This window comes from Electrophorus electricus, chromosome 13 (genome assembly GCF_041902795.1).
Source record: "Electrophorus electricus isolate QZ-2024a chromosome 13, ASM4190279v1, whole genome shotgun sequence".
NCBI classification, from domain to species: Eukaryota; Metazoa; Chordata; class Actinopteri; order Gymnotiformes; family Gymnotidae; genus Electrophorus; species Electrophorus electricus.
Window position 1 is genome coordinate 4,860,001 of NC_137509.1, and position 10,000 is coordinate 4,870,000.

At 47.4% G+C, this 10,000-nt stretch overlaps 1 long non-coding RNA gene across 3 annotated transcripts; it reads left to right on the forward strand.

The window, feature by feature from the left end:
- Window positions 1–878: 878 nt before the first annotated feature.
- LOC113592173 (uncharacterized) lies at window positions 879–6,437 on the forward strand. Of its 3 annotated transcripts, XR_014126759.1 has the most exons (3): window positions 879–1,371; window positions 4,857–4,933; window positions 5,033–6,437. It is a non-coding gene; the product is annotated as an uncharacterized LOC113592173 (long non-coding RNA). The 3 variants fall into 3 exon arrangements; XR_014126761.1 differs by lacking the exon at window positions 4,857–4,933 and having other exon boundaries at window positions 5,030–6,437; XR_014126760.1 differs by lacking the exon at window positions 4,857–4,933.
- Window positions 6,438–10,000: the final 3,563 nt, after the last annotated feature.

Genomic DNA, 10,000 nt, shown 5'->3' on the forward strand with positions numbered 1-10,000 from the left:
GTTCTGGGACTGAAATGACCCCTTTCACTTTTGAGAAGGTTTAATCTAATCTGGGTGGGAGGAACCATTCCTCATGCTGTCATTGTTCCCCTCAAGTTTATTATAATCCCATTATTCCTTCACTTTGGGATCATGTCAGATTTGATAATAAATGCAGTTACCACGAGAATTGGACTTTGGCTTTTTAGTTGTTGTTGTTGTTTAGTTTTAATTTTGTTGTTACCAAACCACTTTTTTCAGATCAGTTCCTTGAATGCACAGAATAAATCATGACTTTGCAATGAGATTATTACATCTAAATTAGAATATGAACTTTGATTTTAAATTACAAGGCTCAAACGTACAGTATGTCTGTTTTTTGGCAAACACACTTAAGCCTGTGCTTTGCCTTCTCGTTTTGTGTGTCTCTTCATAATCGGAGCTTGAAAGGGCTTGCACCTGATTGGCCAGGACAGCATGCTGCACAACCTACTGCTGGTGATTTGGCAAAGCTCCTCCAAAGCTCCAGTCAGAACGCATGGACTCTTGAACTTTGATATTCTTCCACACGTTTAAAGTTGTTTATTGTCCTGCTTAAAGTTGTCAAACGCTTTCAGTTGAATGTTAAGGCATTCCTGGGGTGCTATAACACACATCCTCTTCCTCAAGTTGATAGGTATTACTGGAATTTTGGATAAGCTGCAATTCTTTCCCATTTTTGGAAAATGGTAACATGATTCAAATTTCCCCAATGATTCAAAATGTTTACAGAATCTTATAAAAGTTAGTTTTGTTTTTTTTTCCATATAAAAGAATCATATAAAAATGATTTTTAATTCTAATAATCACAGTATACTACAGGCCAACATTAATGTTGGTTTGATAAAAGAACTTTTATAAGTTTCCTTATTACAAGTCCAGATTTTAAAAAATAAAAGTCCAGAAAACAGACAAACCAATACAAACAAGTAAACAAAGAAAAACAACATGCCTCCAGTCCACATCAGGAAAATCTCCTCTCCAGAGCGGCTCAGCAGAAACCCGAGTCTCTGGCTCGCACTCGACGTGCTCTCTCAGGGACTTCCTTACTTGGCCTGGACGTAATTGTGTCCCAACCTAAACAAGGGGTTAGTGTGAGAGCGTCGAGTCGGCTGGGCCTCGAGGAAGCGGCCGGGATGGGGATCGAGCCCCAGGGAGGCGCGAGTTAACCCCGCGACTCCCATATCAGCGAATGCGAAAGGCAGGCGGAGGCGAGGAATACGGCGAGGCTGGACTCAAACAAGTCACAGCGGGAGAAGAGGAGTACTGTGAGAGAAGGGGAGAGCCTTAGATGAAATATGCAGAAGGGAGGGAGAGAGAGAGAGACAGCTGACTTCAGCAGGGGAACACTGGGTAGGAGAACACAGCACTCTAATATCCATATCAAATGGCATTAATGAAACGCTCAGAACAAAACGACAGGAAAATAATCTAGCCGTGTCCTGTGACATATATTTTTGGATATATGTATTTTTGATGTTCTAAAGAGACAGAATGAGTGTGGGTCATGTTTCAGCGCAGTGACCACAGAAGCCTTTTAAACTACAGCAGCCCAAAACAGCAGGACCGAAAATGTGGGCGACGTGTTCGCTCCAGCTGGGAACTCAAAGCTTAGCGGTGTCTTAGTCCAGGTGGTCGTGGCGTTCCTGCGAGCGTTTAACGTTAAAGCTCGTGCGGGCACCATTCCAACAGTGTGCGGTGTATTTAAATACCCCCACACCCTGTGGGACCGGGCCTGGTAGAGGCAGTGTAAAGGAGATATCCAGAGTGACTGGCAGACTGAGGTTCGTCTCGGACAGGAGAGGACGAGGCTGACGGGGCCAGACAGGCAGCTCTCTGCGGCTCCGGCTCGGGCGAACAGCCCCACAGACGTCTCTGTCACAGCCGAGCATCTCCAATCCATTCGTTCCGGCTGAGTGTAATGGACAGCCAGGGGGATTTCACTCCATTAGGCCAGAACCTTCAGGACTGTAGATCTCTTGGGGGGGGGGGTGTTCGGATGGGGCTCAGATACCTCTTCCTAAAGCATGGAGACACGCTAATGTCAGTAGCTGGCTTCAGAATGTTGAAAAACAGATCCAGCGAAACAAGTGAACTGATGTGATTAAGGGAGAATGTTCTAGAAATTTCATAAACGCTATAAACACTCGCTGGCGTGGCCCCAGGGTTGGGTATACTGGGGTATACTGGGGTTGGTGGGCTGGTATGTCTGTGAGGGTCGTCACAATCTAGTGCACACACGAAGCTTTGTAGTCTTCACACGTCGTTACCTACTCACGATCATCATTTGGTAATATAATTCTTAGATGTATCACACGTCACAATTTTTTTTTTAATGGAATTTTGATTGATTACATAAGCAAACGATATCTTAGCATAACCGCGATAAACAGCAATTATCATTAGCTTACGCCAAATTCCCGAGTTTATCAGGACCAAAGAGAAAATGCAGGGTTCTCTGGTCATTAGCAGTAACTGCTTGGCCCTGCAACTCGCCTTGCTCCTTCCACGAGTTCCAGGCTATTTTGGAACTCTGTAAGGCAGCGAAGTTCCCAGGAAAATGGCTTTTTCTTGAGCCTCACTGTTTTTAACCATTTTTGTCCCATCAAGAAAGGAAGACAATTTGTGCCTTTGGGAGGCTGCCAGTGTGTAAAATGGCTGATTTCTGTGGGAGCTCTTTAAACCCGAGCAATCACACATTCACTGTTCAGGCCTTGCACAGCCAGATTAGACTCCTGACAGCTAAACGACTCCCGATGTTGCCTCCCATTGTACCCCGCGTTGGAGAAGAATGCCGGACAGCAGGATCCCGGTCCCACGCTCCTGCCCCTCGCCCGTCTACCCCGGAACGGTTCAGGTGTGCAGGGTTGGGCGGCAGCGGTCCAGTCCAGGATAACTGGCACTCTGCACGCGCAACGGTTTTGTTCTCGTTCTGTTTCCCTCCACATGCGCTCAGTTAGCCGGAGGCTGGAATGTCTTTTGCGTTCCCGAGTCAACGACCAGGCCACCGTATATAGCGGCTTACTTAAGTAATCTTGTATCTCTGTGGAAATGGCGTACGTCGTCATCGAAATGACTGATTTCACAGATCCCGCCTGCGATCTTTGCGCGAAACGCTGGTCCCAGTTCGGGAGTTAGGGGGGAGTGCAGCCATCTGCACCTCAGCACGGCCAGTTCCCATGACGCATTAGCCACCAGTGCGCTGCCTCTTCACACGGACCCAGCTCTGGAGCCTTGACTGACAGCCGGCCCTAATAGAGCTGTAGGAACAGCTTATCGCACGACACGGCTTTAAAGGCTGCTCTCGCTCAATAGGAACGGTCTGTGTGTGTCTGTGTGTGCGTGTGTTTAGAGGAGCGTATCAGCTGCTGTTCTCTTTGTGGTGCCCTGTCAAACCCCTTGACCAAGAGAAGATGAAAACACAGCCTGCATCCCAGTGTACTGTGGAACTCGAGTCTCCAACTAGCGCGATGTCCTTACAGGGAGACTCCGTGTAGTCTGCAGGAAGCGAGCTCTCGCAAACAGGAACAGGGAGTGCTGGGCAGCGTATCACCTTTCCACCGCCTTCAGTAGGGTCAAGCTCTGGTCCGTGTGCTAGAGTGTCTGAGAGACTAATGTTGGACTACTGATGAACAGGTCACTAAACGCGGAACTCCATTGTCTTCGTGTCCACAATTGGTCTAAAACTATAAGTAAGTTACTGTCAGTGAAATTAGGATTAGTAGGAAGGATTAGTAGGAAGCTATATGGAGGCACGACTGGTTGGAGCTGAAAGAGTCCGTGTATATCCAGATGATAACAGAAATATAGACCCGAGAATATGAGGAATGATATGACGTGTGCATGTGCATGTATGTGTATGTATGTGTGTAAGAGAGCAAAGCATTTGATACTTTTGGCAGTAGAAGTAGTGGGTTGGTGTGTGTGTGTGGGGTTTTGTGTGTGTGTGTGTGTGTGTGTGTGTGTGTGTGTGTGTGTGTGTGTGTGTGTGTGTGTGACTTTTCTAAGTGCTTCAACTCCTCCTCACGAATACCTGACATCTGCTTTAAGTCAGTATGACCCCTCTCAGCTGGTTGAATACAGCACACCATTAACTACTGTCTTCAAAACCCATGTGTTAAAAAAACAAAAAACAAAAGAAAAAACATGTGAAATGGCCAGTCAGAAGCTTTTTTACTTATAACTCCTGTGTTATTCAGAAACTTCAGAATGTCATCATGGGGATAAGTCCCATGTCCAGAGATACGTGTAGGTGCATACTGCACTAAAGAAGCCCGTATTCTTGCTCTTTAAATGAGACGTCCTCCAGAGTACGTTCGCGGTGCTGCCGTGGTCCGTCTGAGCCTCGTGGCAGGTCAGTGGTTCCCAGAGAAGGCTGTTCAGGCACCTCTCTGGATTTCCCCCTCCCTCTCAATTTCACTTCAGTTCATTTTTAGCTGTATTGGAGTGACTGTATCTGCTGTAGTTTTGCCAAAGCCAACATTTTTGGATCTGAACATGATGATAATTCTAATAGTCATAAGTAACAAAATAACGATATGATGATAAATTATAATAACCAAGATAATAATAACAGTAAATATATAAACAGGATAAAGATCCCTATTATACACCACGAGAGGTGTGGTAGACTGGCTAGTATAGAGTCTCTAAGACTGTGACACATCTTGCCAGGAGAGGTGCTGTGTTTCCTTCCACAAGGACATTTTGTCAAGAAAGTGCTCTCGGAGAGGCCACACACTCTTTCTTTTTCTCTCTCTCTCTCTCTCTCTCTCTCTCTCTCTCTCTCTCTCTCTCTCTCTCTCTCTCTCTCTATCTCTACATCTATTTCTTATCAGGCCTTCCTATCTTCCCTGGTGTGACAGTGTTGACTAGATCAGAATGAAGGACCAGTCTGGTGGGCCCCATATGTTAGGTTTGCTCTTCTTTCTGTCCCCAGAGGGCTGTGTGTGTGTGGGGGGGGGGGGGGTGTTTGTCACCAGGATCTTTGCTGATAAGCCTACTCTCTCAGCAGGTTGGAGTGGATGGGCCTCTCAGGAGACCTCCTGGAATGAGCGTCCCGGAGAGAATGCACGTGTGCTCGAACATCCTGGAGAGAGCGCACGTGTGCTGGAGCATCCTGGAGAGTGCACACGTGTGCTGGAGTATCCTGAAGAGAGCGCACGTGTGCTGGAGCGTCCTGAAAAGAGTGCACACGTGTGCTGGGGCGTCCTGGAGGGAACGCACTCGTGTGCTGGAGTGTCCTGGAGAGAGCACACACGTGTGCTGGAGCATCCTGGAGAGAGTGCACGTGTGCTGGAGAGCGCACGTGTGCTGGAGAGTGCTGGAGCATACTGGAGAGGGCGCACGTGTGCTGGAGCATACTGGAGAGGGCGCACGTGTGCTGGAGAGTGCTGGAGCATACTGGAGAGGGCGCACGTGTGCTGGAGAGTGCTGGAGCATACTGGAGAGGGCGCACGTGTGCTGGAGAGTGCTGGAGCATACTGGAGAGAGCGCACGTGTGCTGGAGAGTGCTGGAGCATACTGGAGAGAGTGCACGTGTGCTGGCTTTGGCTAGGGGAGCATGTGCTCCATCTGAGGATTATGATTTAGCCTGGTCCTAATCTGGTGAGCACTAGGTAGATGTGATTTAGAGAAGAACAGTAAGGCTCAGTTGTGAAGTGTTGTATGTGCTCATTGGGTTACTAAGTGCAAAGTGACCCAGTCACAATGGAGGCGGGGTCAAAATCTTAAATGTCCTCTTTGTGTGTCTGTGAGAGTAAATATGTGTATGTGTGTGTGCTTGTCTTTTAGTGTGTGACATTAGTGCTTACAGATGCTGAGATGAAAGAGTGTGTGTGTCCTGTGTCATAGAGGAAGCTGCTGAGAGCTTCCTGCCGTTATGTTGTTACACACATCAGAAGCAGCCAGATGCATTATGCAGTGCATTATGGGAAGTTTACTGAGAGAGCCCCCCCCACTCTCCGGCACTGATTAAAAAAAGACACCACCACAGACACTAAAACACTAAGCAGGAGTGCTTTATTATGGTGTATAATTGAAAGATTACATACATTTTGGATTATGGGGAGCCACTATAATGCAGCATCCCTCCCCCACAACAGACCATTCTCCCTGAGAACACGCATGTAGGGAGAGATTACATCCACACTCATTCCACTCTAGATCTTTATTTACTTGTCAACAGACCTCTGAGGCAGCTCCAGACCAGATGGCGGCTACAGCCCTGCTCTGCTCGCTGTAGCAATCCGACGCGTCACTAAATATTTACAGCGGACCACCAGGTTAAAGTAGGAGACTGGGAGTTGACACAGGCAGAAGAAAGACACCTACTACTGTGAGCATGTGTGACTGTATGGTCCTCTCCAGGAATGACAAGAACTGCAAAACATATGAATAAAACACAATTTTTTTCCCTATGTTTAACCTATTTGTTTAGTGGAGTGTCGCATATATCAGAAGTGAACTGAGTTGTAGTCAGCAGTGCTGAGATCTCTGGGCCTTGTGTTTAAGGCTCCAGCAGTCTGTCTCTCCCAGAGGACCCCTGAGATCTGCCATGCTCGTCTCAGATTTACAGCCTGTGTAATCATGTGTGGGTGTGCAGAAATACGTGTGCAGGTGTGCCTGTGTGCATGCGTGCCTACGTGTGTGTTTTTGTCTGTGTGTGTGTGCGTGTGTCTGTGTGTGTGTGTGTGTGTGTATCTGCATGTGTTTGCATACGTGCATGTACATGCGTGAGGGCTTACATGCATGCATGCGTGCCTATGTGTGTGTTTTTGTCCGTGTGTGTGTGTGTGTGTGTGCATGTGTGTGTATGTGTGTGTGTGTGTGTGTGTGTGTGTGCGTGCGAGTGTGTGTGTGTGTTCAAATATGTTCCTTCATATTCGTGAACTCCCTGCTCACTCCCTGCCGGTGCTTTGAAGCAGTCAGCCTGCTGGAGTGGACTCATAAATCGCCTGGTCCACGGCGGCGGCCCCCACTCTGTACATGGGAGGCTAATTGCTGAACTTTGCCATAGTAGAATTCGCAGAACCTGGCCATTAGTCAACAGATGGCCACAGCGCACCGGCCTGTCATGACCCGTAGGCTGGCCGAGGAGATGCGGTAGAGCTGTGCGATGAAGCCCATTTTGGTTCGGCCGCTGGACGGCACAAGAAGTGCATGCAACCGTTTTCAGCTCGTACCAAGTACACGGACACATTGTTCAAGTGAAGTGTGCCTGCCTGCTATCCAGGCTAGCAAAGTCCTTCATTTATTAATGTTGCCTTATTTCACGCACTTTTATATATCAGTTGCTTTTAGGTGTTTTATATTTATGTGTTTTATATATGCATCCTCAATGTTCCTTTCTGGTAGAAGCAGACAGTACGACAGTTGATGTTTCAGCTATGCGCCCAAGCCCTCCTAGATGTAGGACTTCTGCATGAAGACAGCAGAGTACGCTTTCCTGTCTGTGGGCCTGGGACCACATGGTGTGTGGAGGCATCTCAGACTGCCTTTACTGCACAGGGCTGATGTGTTTACAGCCAGCAGTGGGAACTGCTCAGGGGGGGTCCTCCACTAGGCAGCAGAGATGGTGCTAAACTCTCTGCCTTCGCCCCAACGCTCCAGCACTACTGAATAGATGCCTGTCCCCAAGAGTCAAAGTCCAACTACAAAATCAATAATAAGAATAATAATAATACCCATCATCATCACCGCTATTATTATTGTTGTTGTAATTACAAAGACAGTAGTACATTACTGTAACATTACTGAGTGCCACAGGGCAAGGAGCAGGATGTACAGACCCGCTCGATGGTGACAGATGTTTATTGGCGTACGTTAAAGACAATGGCACTCACAAAAATGGTGAACACGAACGCAAATAACTTGGGACGTTGTGAAGAAAAACACGACCACTAACACAGGCTACGACAAATGTATGAAAGACAAAGATGCACTCACAAACAACGGTTTAAATACACAAAGACATTACAGCGCTGAACCATGTGCAGGTGTGCATTCACAATAGGGGCATGGTAGAAACAAGACTAACTCCCACTGCACGCGGCGGGCCGAACCACGTGACCAGCAGGAAGGGGAGCAGTCCCTGACCATTACATTAAAGTTGATTCAGCTAATATTTATGGCAACAGTTATCATTAACATGTCACAAACTATAAGTAATGTAATGACATAATTAACACTTTTCCTTTTTAACAGACCTTCGAATTCACCTTGAGCAAATTTTGTGGTTGGCAAAAACTTTCCCTGCTCATGCAACAGGGCATTGATCCGACGAACCCTAATATTTAGTGGTGTTAATCAGTATATCAATGTTTATTTACAGTTTATTAATATTGAAGTTCGTAGTTTGGTAGTGTTAACTAATGCAGTCAGTAGTGTTGGTTGAAAATACCTTCATGTAAAGTGGTGCCGATAAAAACAATAGTTTACTGCGCAGAATCTGATGATTGTCTAAAGGGTGAAAACTTGTAGTGCTGCCGAAGTCTAAACACTATGTGATGTTTCATTTAACAAAACCTGACAGTCCAGCGTTGTGTCCCTGAGGAGCGAGAAGGATCGACACAGCGGAGGGCTTTCGGCCTCGCTGTACTTTGTCTTCAAACAGGAGTGCAGGACGTGTGTTTTGACATGAAGTTCATTTTGTGCCCAGTATGACCTCTCCTTACCTCCTCACACTCCTCTTCAACTCTGTAACTAAATACCGGCCCATCCCAGATGCCTTTCCTTTCTCCCGCTCTCTCACTCTCGGTCTTTCCATCTGTCTCTCATTCTCTCTCTCTCTCTCGCTCTCTCTCTCTCTCTTCCATTCTCTCTCCCACTCATCTCCCCTTAGTCAGCATATGACAAAGGCACATTGCTGGGATCTGCAGGCACACACGTGTGCTGTGTTTCCTCTGTGTTAGTCCTGCAGGTACACACGTGTGCTGTGTTTCCTCTGTGTTAGTCCTGCAGGTACACACGTGTGCTGTGTTTCTTCTGTGTTAGTCCTGCAGGTACACATGTGTGCTGTGTTTCCTCTGTGTTAGTCCTGCAGGTACACACATGTGCTGTGTTTCTTCTGTGTTAGTCCTGTAGGTGAACACGTGTGCTGTGTTTCCTCTGTGTTAGTCCTGCAGGTACACACGTGTGCTATGTTTCCTCTGTGTTAGTCCTGCAGGTACACACGTGTGCTGTGTTTCTTCTGTGTTAGTCCTGTAGGTGAACACGTGTGCTGTGTTTCCTCTGTGTTAGTCCTGCAGGTACACACGTGTGCTGTGTTTCTTCTGTGTTAGTCCTGCAGGTACACACGTGTGCTGTGTTTCCTCTGTGTTAGTCCTGCAGGTACACACGTGTGCTGTGTTTCCTCTGTGTTAGTCCTGCAGGTACACACGTGTGCTGTGTTTCCTCTGTGTTAGTCCTGCAGGTACACACGTGTGCTGTGTTTCCTCTGTGTTAGTCCTGCAGGTACACACGTGTGCTCTGTTTCCTCTGTGTTAGTCCTGCAGGTACACACGTGTGCTGTGTTTCTTCTGTGTTAGTCCTGCAGGTAAACACGTGTGCTGTGTTTCTTCTGTGTTAGTCCTGCAGGTACACACGTGTGCTGTGTTTCCTCTGTGTTAGTCCTGCAGGTACACACGTGTGCTGTGTTTCCTCTGTGTTAGTCCTGCAGGTACACACGTGTGCTGTGTTTCCTCTGTGTTAGTCCTGCAGGTACACACGTGTGCTGTGTTTCCTCTGTGTTAGTCCTGCAGGTACACACGTGTGCTGTGTTTCCTCTGTGTTAGTCCTGCAGGTACACACGTGTGCTGTGTTTCCTCTGTGTTAGTCCTGCAGGTACACACGTGTGCTGTGTTTCCTCTGTGTTAGTCCTGCAGGTACACACGTGTGCTGTGTTTCCTCTGTGTTAGTCCTGCAGGTACACACGTGTTCTGTGTTTCCTCTGTGTTAGTCCTGCAGGTACACACGTGTGCTGTGTTTCTTCTGTGTTAGTCCT